Raw genomic sequence first — 11,089 nt, forward strand, 5'->3', positions numbered from 1 at the left:
CGGATTTCATCAAAAATATCTTAATTTGTGTTCCAAAGATGAATGAAGGTCTTACAGGTTTGGAACGACATGAGGGTGAGTAATTAATGACGGAAATTTCATTTTTGTGTGAACTAACCCTGCAATTGTAACTGCTGCAATTGACCCTTCGCAAAGACCCACCCCCCCTTAGTTACTGTTGCTTTGTCCGACAAGCCATGGTGCTGTCACGCCACACAGAGTGAAAAATACATCAAGGAGCAAAGAGGACACTGACAACACGTCAACCGACAAGACAGAGCAGGTTACTTATAATATTATTCAAAATCCCAGTTTTGAAAAGAAATTCGAACAATAAAAACCGTTTTGTGGCTCATTAATGTGTCCTAACAGATTGTTGTAGCGCCTCAGCTTACGCAGCTCGTGAACTGATCATCTCTTCCTACTAGTTAATTTATAGCATCAAATAAACATGAATGAACATCAGAAGGAATGTTGTTTCAAACGCGGAAAGACGTCAGTACACACCATTTTTCAAGTTCAAGTCCACCAAGGTTAATCTTCTAACTCCTGATGACGTTATGATTGGTTAGATCGATTGTCAATCAAACTCCCGGCAAAGGGTTCAATTGGATCAATCGAATTCACAAATGAAGCATTCAATGTGATATGTGAATCACACTCAAAAGAACTGTCTCAAACAAATATTTGTTCACGAGACAGACATCATTGTCGGGTATCGGAGCACGTCGTTTTCTCTTTTAAGTACAATAATTATGTTTTTTAAAAAATGTTTCATTAGAAATTACAGCATTGCATAGGCCAACATTATACGATATAATGAACAAGATAAACGATGTGTATGTTATTTCCAGCTATTTCAGTCTGCGCATATCTACATTATTTTCTTTTAACTGTGTTCCTTTGTGATTCCTTTTAATGTCAACAAGACTAAACCTGTGAGAGAACATTGCTGAGTAAGTCACTGAAGATCATGTGACAAAAAAAAGCTGAGACTGGGGAAAGCAAACGGTTCTCTTGCACCTGGTTGATCCAGAGCCAGAGTTTTGTCCCAGGAACTTTTCTTTTGGACTTTTCAGCAATACTGTCATCCTCTTAAACTGGAGAGGTGGCGAGGAGTGTCTGTTTACAGAGAACAAATGTCTTTTTCCTCAATGTAAGTGCAAGTAGGCTATCATACTTAGAAGAAACACCTCAAATGTGCCACGAATTCAAAGAGAATGAAGGGAACGTTTGTCACAGTGTTGCTTAGCCACATATAGTGATATAAAGCTGAACAATTGATGTCATGACATTTGACCATATTTGATTGTCGTGTTTTTCGTTTACTCTTTGCCAGTGGACAGTAACTTAAGTATTTAAGTACATTTTTCAAGTAATCTGTACTTCATTAGAGTATTTTTATTTGGAGAAACTTTACTTCACTACGTTCCAAAGCATAATATAATACTTTTACTCCACTGCATTTCACAAACACATGTTGTTACTTGTTATTTTGACCTGAAGAAATCGTAACGTGCTCTGAGACGCAAAAGCAGTGTCCGATTCGTGGACGAACTGATTCTTTTCAATTAAAGGGTTAGTTCACCCAAAAATGAAAATAATGTCATTTATTACTCACCCTCATGTCGTTCTACATCCGTAAGTCCTTCGTTCATCTTCGGAACACAAATTAAGATATTTTTGATTAAATCCGATGGCTCAGTGAGGCCTCTATAGACAGCAATGCCATTGAATAGCTCAAGATCCAGAAAGGTACTCAAAACATATTTAAAACAGTTCATATGAGTTCAGTGGTTCAATCTTAATATTATAAAGCGAAGAGAAAAAAATTTGTGCGCCAAAAAAAACAAAACAACGACTTTTCAACGATATCTATTCTAGTGATGGCCGATTTCAAAACACTGCTTCGAATCTTTTGTTTCGAATCAGTGATTCGGATCGCGTGTCAAAATGCCAAACTGCTGATATCACGAGACTTTGGCGCTCCGAATCACTGATTCGAAACAAAAGATTCGAAGCAGTGGCCATCACTAGATATCGTTGAGAAGTCGTTATTTTGCTGTATAGGGCCTCACTGAGCCATCAGATTTAATCAAAAATAACTTAATTTGTGTTCCGAAGATAAACGAAGGACTTACGGGTGTAGAACGGCATGAGGGCGAGTAAAAAATGACATTATTTTTATTTTTGGGTGAACTAACTCTTTAACCTGTTAAACCGGTTCACAAATCGCACCCGAGTTAACAACTCACTGATTCAATGATCCGTTCATAGCCCTTCAGACCGAGTCTCTAGTTAACTTAATTTACAAGTCTGTCTGACTCGAAACAAGCCAAGAACCGGGAGATCCTCGGAGCTTGAGTGCGCGAGCGACTGATGGCGCGAAAAGTAAGTTAAATGCCTAATTTTAGGATTGATTATTGTAAGTGAAACTCATCTTTATGTCACAACTGTCAATTGTTTGTGAACTAAATCTGCTGTAAAAGGGCGAGTAATGCTTGAATGCAGGCATGTCCATATCACCATCTCATCGGTGTAGATTTTAAGTAAAACCAAAAAACAGCATTAAAATAACGCAAATTGTTGCACTTGCACAGTTTCAAATGACATAAAACTAGTATGTTTGCATAGCGTTAATTTTAAAATGTTATGCATATAGCCCTATGTGACGTCTGTTTTTATTGTTTGTCAACACACATTACATATGCCTATTATACATCCACTAATCTTCCTTACTGTCTAGTGCTGGCTACTTGACAATTCATAATATTTCATAATGATGTCAGACCCAGACCCCCCTCCCCCAGATATTTTGAGCAGTAGGATAATATAAAATTTATTTAAAAGTATACAAAACAAACATTCATTGATCAGTACCTTTTACTTTTAATACTTAAGTACATTAAAAATCAAGTACTTTTGTACTTTTACTCAAGTAAAATTGGAAAGGAGTAATATTTTATTAGGGTATCTGTACTTTTACTCAAGCACTTGATTTGTGTACTTCGTCCTCCACTGCTCTAGCTGAATAGTTTTTAGTAAACAAGTTTCTGTGATGAAAAGTTCTCTTGAGCTTCTTCTTCAGTTTAAGTTGATGTCATGATTAGGTTTCTAAACCAAGCAAGCCTAGAAATATATTCAGCTTCTTTGCTGACAAAGAGATATATATGTCCTGTCCTCCAGTAATACTGAAGTGAAGCTCATGAATACACCTGGAACAAAAGGGTTTTTTTTATTTCCCATAATCTGTTTTCAAGAGCATTCACTCCATTTCATTACCTAGTGCTTCACCATTGGGGAATCATGTCAGCATTCCTATTTGCATCTCTCTGTAGAGAACACCACAATGTGGAGATTGAATGTGGTTGCAGGGGTGAATTGTGGAAATGAAACTCCTTGAAATCCATTGACTTGCCTCAGCATGGGGCTCAGAGTTTTGTAATCGCAACCTGGTGGCACATACTCTAAAAAATGTTGGGTTGTTTCAACCCAAATTTGGGTCAAAAATGGACCAACCCAACCGTTGGGTTAATTTTTTTGATTAAATAGGTTTGTCTTGGTTTGCGGTTGTTTCACTTGTTACCTATGAATTATCGGTATCTTTTAAAATTATTAATAAACCTTTGCTTATTAACCAATTGTGCCAATATCTACGTTTCCATCCACCTATTTTTGTGTACATTTTGGGATATTGCATAAAAAAAAAATGCTGGATGTAAGCACCAAGATGCGCATAAATTCTAAAAATGCGCATAAAAAAACTAGTACGCTCGATTGAGGCCGATAGTTTTTTTTATCCGATAATAAAAACTCACATGACGTTGCCTCAACGGTGGATGTGATTGGATAACTGAACTAACCAGCGGACCACTTTCATTGTACAGCATCTCAAATGATGGATTGATCATTCTGAAATGCCTGAGCCAAAGTCTAGCATCACAATGATTTGGTTTAATTCCCTCCCAAAAATGTCTCACATGCGTTCCCAAACAGCAGCATCCGAATGCACGATAACATGACAGCGTTTATTGAGTTTCCTCTGAGAAGCAAGCCATTTATGATGTAGAAGAAAGAGCCACAGTCGCTTCCCTGATTGCAGCAACTTTCATTTTATTACAGATATTTTGCACCAATTTCCCAGGAAGTGACGGATTTTGGATGGAAACATAGCTAATGTTGATGTTGCACAGAAGAAAGTCATACAGGTTTGAAACGACATATTGGTGAGTAAATAATGACAGATTTTCATTTTCTCTCTTTGTCAAACGTCATTATCTTTTAACATGCTACAAGAGTTCTGTATAGATTTGATCTCCAATCTTTATTTGGCCATGTTTATCTTGTACTAAGTGATTTTTAGACTTAAACAACTCCCATTTTTTTAAATGGTGAAAAGACTAGCTGAATTAGGTCTACTTCAAAGCACTGCAGACCTTTACCCAAAAAACCTTGTATGTCTAAGATGAGCTCCTGGAGATGTAACAAAATGAAGTATTGACTGCTTGTCAGAAAAAAGAACACAATCATTTGTCTCCACTGAGAGGCAGGAACCAATCTTGAGAATGCAGGCCAAACAAATGATGGTGTGTTTGTTTGAAATAACGGAGTGTCTGCCACGCCAAGGTGAATACTGCAAACAGTGAGGAGAAAAACTTCTATTGGATCATCAGGAAGCAACAGAACCAACTGCAGTTTGCAGTGAATGTATTTTCCCACATCTCTATGAATAATTATTTATTGATCATTGAAGGAACTATGATTTATGAAACTGCTAGCCTAGACAAAACCCTCCATCATTGAGTCACCATGATTAGTATTTCAGAGTAGGGTGAAAATGCAGTGCCACGCCTGGCAAGAAATGTAATCATTTTCTGTCATTTACTCGGCACATGATTTAAGAGACTGCTGCAAGAGGATCCTTGACTGCTTTAAGCAGGGACCGTATTAGGGAGGAAGTCATAACTTTAATAAAGATGGCACAAATAAACATTTAAAGCGGTAGCTCACCAGAAAATGAAATGATGTCTTCATTTATTTACCTTGATTTCTTCTGTGAAATACAAAAGGATAAATTAGGAAGTCTTGCACTGCCTTCTTTTGTGTTTCACAGAAGAAAGTCATAAACAACATTCAAACATCTATGACTTTTGTTGGAACTCTTGCCATTCTATTATCAAGAAAGATATTTTATAAGTCAGAAACTTCATATTACTTGAAATTGATGTGACTCAAAGGTGGTTATTTCAATTTCCCAGACTTCTCAACTGTGAAAGGAAGCAGAGATAAAGCAGTCAGTGATCACGGTGGTCATGTCGACTCTGATCTGCTATAAATAAAAGAACAATCTTTGATTATTTCTGCATCAATGCACAATTATTGAATGCAATATACAAAGGTTCAGTACTGTTGTTGTTACCTTTAATAGTTTATCTTTTGAATCTATTAAAATTCTTTCTTTCTTTCTTAAATAGCCAATAGCATTTAGATACATTACAGGGGGCGGGACATTCTCATTTTATAGCATTTGATTGGACAACATATTATGTAGTGCAGGATGAGTCATCAATATTTTTGATCCAGCTTCCCCGGAAGTGAAAGACTACATTTTTAAATGCGTTTCTGTCTATCTCCTAAAACATAACACACTAGCATATATATGGCTTCATTTTGATTTTATAAGCTCTGTGAAAGTTCAGATTTATTTAAACTTGACTATTTTATTGTGTACTCTCAAACTACGCATGAAAATTTAAAAAGACATGATACAAACAGTATTAATTAAAATGATGCACAACACAATATTTTCAGACAGTATTATTCATCTGGAAATAAACAAACATTGCATAACTCTGAGCAGAAAAAACAAACCGTTTGCCTGAGGGCAGCAAGGAAAGTGGGAACTGGCTACAGGGTCATTTGTCATCTCTGTACAAAGCAAAAGCCCCCAGGACCTTCATACTGAGACACACTCATATATAAGGACTTGCTCACAGTGAGAGGATCCTGGAAAGCAATATATAATGATTCTCATTCAGACAAAGCAAGAGATTGCCGCCTATTAATCATCTTAGTCCTAGACAGAGAACAACGGCTTTTCGTTGAGCATGTCTCCTATTGTCAGCCTCTTTATGGGATTTGGAGGAAATGGGTCATGACTTCCTGCACTCATTTTATAGCTGAACGATCTCACCTCCAAAGGTGAGGTTTAACAAGAACTTATGAGCCTGTGTGTGGGGAACATAAAGTATGTAGGGAAAATTCTCCAAGAGAGGCTGGTATAATGCCATTCAGGGTTGGATTTAGTAGAGTGCTGGGGTGGGCTACGCCCCCAAAATTTCTCAAAATGAAATTCATTCAAATTATTATTGTTTGCGGAAGTGACAGATCATGTTATTCATATTCATTTAGGAGTGAGTATGCATCTTTTCTACCTACTGATTTTATGTCATGTCGGTGTAATGGAGGCCAGCTAGGGTTATCTGAGATTTTGTTGTGCAGATAAACACTAGCGACTGACACTAGAGGCTGTAGTATTTAGCCTCATTGTTAGCTCGCCCTCCTCCCTTGCCAGAGACCCGGGTTCGAGGCCCGCACAGAGTGGGGCGAGTATGACCTGAGAGGTTACATTGGTGCCGTGACCCGGATAGGAGTGAGGTTTAGGGGGGTGAATGTAACAGAGGCCAGCTAGTAAGCGTGCCTGCCTCCCATGCCAGAGACCTGGGTTCGAGGCCCGCACAGAGCGGGGCGAGTATGACCTGAGAGTTTACATCGGCATGAAGTTGTGATAGTCTTTTCTTCCCTATTGTGCCATTTGTCAGAGTGAACTGACTTCTTTAAAAAGAAAGTCTTGATTTTAAATGAATGACCGCGTGTCCCGAGTTAGTAATTTGCATAAAACACGCACACACCATAAGGGTTTTCCGTATACCTCACTTTTCATTTCCTGCTCGCTCGTGCTCTCTAGCATGACAGGATTCACGACAAACTCTTTAAGTTGGTTTAACTCAAAACATGCCATTCTCAAAACCAGTCAAACATAATAAACAATTTTTATCTATGTCTAGACTCTATGTCATCTATGTCTAGGCAATCATGTTTCGGACCACCCATTTCCCAGCTGCATTTTGTTATGTATTTTTACACTTATATTTTATGTATTGTTACTCAGAAATAATTAATACTTTTATAGAGCCACTCAGCTATCCCATTTTTATTAAAATGTTTAAAAAAGTATTTTGAATGGCCATCATTGGAGGAAGTTTTTTTTTTTTTTTTCAGAATGGTGTAGTTACATTATCTTACCAGTAGGGTTAAGCAGATAAACCCAGACACCTTGTTCACAGCAGTCTAGATCCAGATATAATTTATTTTTCATTCAGCTTCAATAGCGCAGTCTTTTCACCACAAGATCTGATTAAATGTAGTCTGAGAGTGTTGCTGAAACTCAACAAGATGCACCTGACAGCCTGAGGAGTGGGAAATGATGAATATCTGAAGTTTTCTGCACAGCTAGAACAGCAAGCCTTGAGGCAGTCTGAACTGAGCAAAGGCACAGACAAAGAACAGTTGCACACTGCATATCAAAGATCATCTCCTGCAATCAATTATTAATCCAATATCATTGATAGCCCACTAAAGAGAATGGCAGTTTCTCATTCTACCATTTGTTTTATGTCCAAAGTTGCATCAAAGCACAGCCACTGCCGAAATGAGCCAAAGTTTGGCTAAAAATCAGTCAAGTGAGAAGCTTTTGAAAAGCTAAGCCTGAACAAGTGTTCACTCTAAGATTTTTGTATTTTCCTCTTCCTTTTTGAAGTTTGTAAGGAAGTACATACTACCCAAACAATGTCCCTAGAGAGAATTAGGGTGTGAGCAAAAGCCCTAGTGAGCCAATTAAACCTTACAGAGCAAATGCAAAAACATAACATTGCATACGTAACAATCTCCACATGGAGTGCATGACTTCAGTAAACTAATAAATGTTTTATCAAACCATTTACACTGTCTGTCTCTATAGAGACTTTCTCTCTAGTGCACTATACTGGACTTTTCATTGTTTTTCTATTTACTATTCTGTCTGTGTACACTGCAAATATTGCTCTGAACATCTGAGCCACTTATCTTGAACTTGATCGGTGAATGGTGAAACATGGTTTCTTATCTTATATATTGAGTTTATAATGGTGGAGGTGAACTTTTTTTGCCTTATCTTTCAGTACTCTTAAGCAGAATATTAAAGAAAAAGTCACCTTGACCTTGTTTTATGCCATGCGCTTAAAGTAGAAAGACAATTCATTGACCGTTGGAAATCAGAGAAAATGTTATATCCTACTTGCCCTGCAAGTTTTAATTGTTGGTTTATAAATCATTGGCACCTGGACGTACAGGTCGTTGAACCTTCATCTGGGTGCAGTATTGCCAGATTGGGAAGGTTTTGATAAAAATGCTGGGCTGTTTTATGATGATTTTGGTGGGTTTTCAAATATTTTGGCATCCGGTTACCTAGTTAAAGGTACAATATCGAACTTTTTTTGTTGTTCAAAATGAACAAAATTTAAATAATGAGTCAATATATCTTCAATTATTCTTCCACAATGTGTTTTTGTCTTACTCTGATTTCACTATGGTAAGCCTATTGTAAGTTTTTATACTTTAGACCGGTTGGGATGGTTTTGGCGGGAAATTTCATACATGCGTCACTCACCTGTGCGTGTCTCGTCATATTCGTAACTAGAGAAAAGTTGCTCCAGCTACTTTGGTGTGGGAGTGGCATAGGTTAGTTGTCATAACGAGCGAGGAAGCTTTATTCAGAGCAGCTAAAACTCGAACCTGTAGGGAATTACCCGTTTAAAAAAAATGCAGAAAAGATGCAGAGAAGAGTCTGCTAACAAAAAGAAAACGTTCACACAGAAAGCGTATTTGGGTCTAAAAACGCAAGGAATGGTTTTAAAAAAAGTACAGCGCAGAGCGCAAGGGTCTCGAGATGCGCTTTTCAGGCATGATGCAATAACAGAAATATTTTTGACATGGAAAAAAAAGAAAATAATCGCACTGGCTATGGCCTCCTCCGCCATGTTGTCGTCAAATAAAACAGTTGCCATGCCAATTGCTACTGTAAACAGAAGCTCGCAACGCTTGCCCCGTCCCAAGTTCTTCTGATTGGTCCACTGTTTTGGAACTGATATTGATGAGCGGCACTGCGTGTAAAAGTTGAAATTCTTTTAACTTGACACGCCGTCTTAAAAACGTGGCACTCTTGTGCGAGGCGCTGCAAAAGATACGAGCATAACCGTCATACATGTCTGTCTAGCGCGTTTACATAGGAAAACAATGGAAAAGTAGCGCATTGGAATAGAAAAACGCATTCTGTGTGAACGATCCCTCAGAGCTCGTAATAAAACAAGAATCAACATTAGCTTGGCTTTTCAGAGATGGCATAAACTTAGGGTTTTGAAATGTTGTAAAAGCGAGGTGAGAAATGGGGTTTTTATTACTCAGCAGGTGAGTATTTTATTAAAAAGATAAATTGCTCTCTAACAGAGTTCATTGTATACGCATTATCTATTGTGAGGGTCATTTCATTATGGGTTGTTGTAGCGCTGTGCTGGAATTTATTTTCAAGGAAATACCCTGTCTGTTAATGGGTAAAGCTACAGTAACGTCTTTAGCTAGTCAGCTTGAGATCCTTTCCAACTAAACTGGTTATATCTCTTAACCCAAGTAGTAAATGTTTTATAAGCAGTAGGATAATCTCTTTCTCTTGTTTTAGTTATGAGAAAGAACATCTTCATCCACACAGTCACACAGAGCTGAAGCGCACACAGAGTTCTTCTGCGAAATGAAACCAGAAATCACATGGAATTAAAGCTTCTCTCCAGTGCGTCTGGCCTACTTGGGATATTATGGTTAAAATATTGAAATTCGTTTGATCATAGAGCATAGAAGAATATATTTAGGTTGAAAACTCAAACTATTCCAGGCCAAATTGTTGTTCAGTGTGGATCAATCTGCAATAAGAGGACTTGAGAGAAGCGTTATGATTAATGTGAAGTTTGATGTTTCGTGTGGAATGGAGAATGTTCAAAAGAATCTGTGATCAAAGGGAAGTTTCAAAAGCAGATGGGCTGATCTTCACGTCTACTTCAGACAAACAGGGCAGTTTCAGTGTTCTCATGTCAATAGTGCAAGCGTGCATTCGATCTAAAAGCTAAAAAAAAAAAAACATAAATTGATCTACTAAATAGACAAAATGCATTTTATAACAATAGCCTTAGGCTTAGTCTACCTTCATGCATTTTTAATAAAATAAAATCACCCTGAAACCTTTTTAAGGTGTGAAAGAGATCAAATTAGCCTGTTGTTATCTAGAGTAAGTATATTTTGGTGGAATCTAGTAACCATGGTAACTCTTTGTATGGGGTATATTTTTGTGTAAAATTAAAATATACTATTTGAATGAGCTCATTTTAGTCATTTTAAACATTACAGTTCTGAATGCTATGCATAAAATAAATTCTAGTTTTTCAAATGTTCCCCGTCTGAGAATCGAACCTCAGTCTGGGATCTGAAAACATATTATCTGTAATGCTTATCTTCCCTAAACTTATCCCATTCATTTTCTATGGTAGTGCTAAGCACTACCTATGCGATATATTTTTGGCCACACACGAATTTCATGGCGCTGTTCCGAGTTGGTTCCCCTTTTGTTTCTATTTAATTTAGCAGCCCATGAATCATAAACAGCGATTAAGAGCTGTTTTCGTTTAAATAAAATAACTATTTGTGTATGTTTCAGTTTAAAATGAAAATAACGTGTTGAGCTTAGTCATTTGTGTTTTAGTTTAAAATTTAAATAAAGCGTTCAAAACTATAAACAAGCTTAATCAAACAGTTTAAAGCCATCGCATGGCACGATGTAGAACTACTGTATAGACTCTATATGGACGCGGAGAAATTAAGAAAACAAATTGACCTCCCCGTCGGGGAATCGAACCCCGGTCTCCCGCGTGACAGGCGGGGATACTTACCACTATACTAACGAGGAGTGAGAAAAGGGTTATTTTTGGCCCTTTAAAAAATGTTGGAA

At 37.5% G+C, this 11,089-nt stretch overlaps 1 non-coding gene across 1 annotated transcript; it reads right to left on the reverse strand.

Moving 5' to 3' along the window:
- Nucleotides 1-10,975: 10,975 nt before the first annotated feature.
- Nucleotides 10,976-11,047, reverse strand: trnad-guc (transfer RNA aspartic acid (anticodon GUC)). Its single transcript has one exon. It is a non-coding gene; the product is annotated as a tRNA-Asp (tRNA).
- Nucleotides 11,048-11,089: the final 42 nt, after the last annotated feature.

The sequence above is a fragment of the Ctenopharyngodon idella genome, chromosome 24 (assembly GCF_019924925.1).
Source record: "Ctenopharyngodon idella isolate HZGC_01 chromosome 24, HZGC01, whole genome shotgun sequence".
Classification (NCBI taxonomy): domain Eukaryota; kingdom Metazoa; phylum Chordata; class Actinopteri; order Cypriniformes; family Xenocyprididae; genus Ctenopharyngodon; species Ctenopharyngodon idella.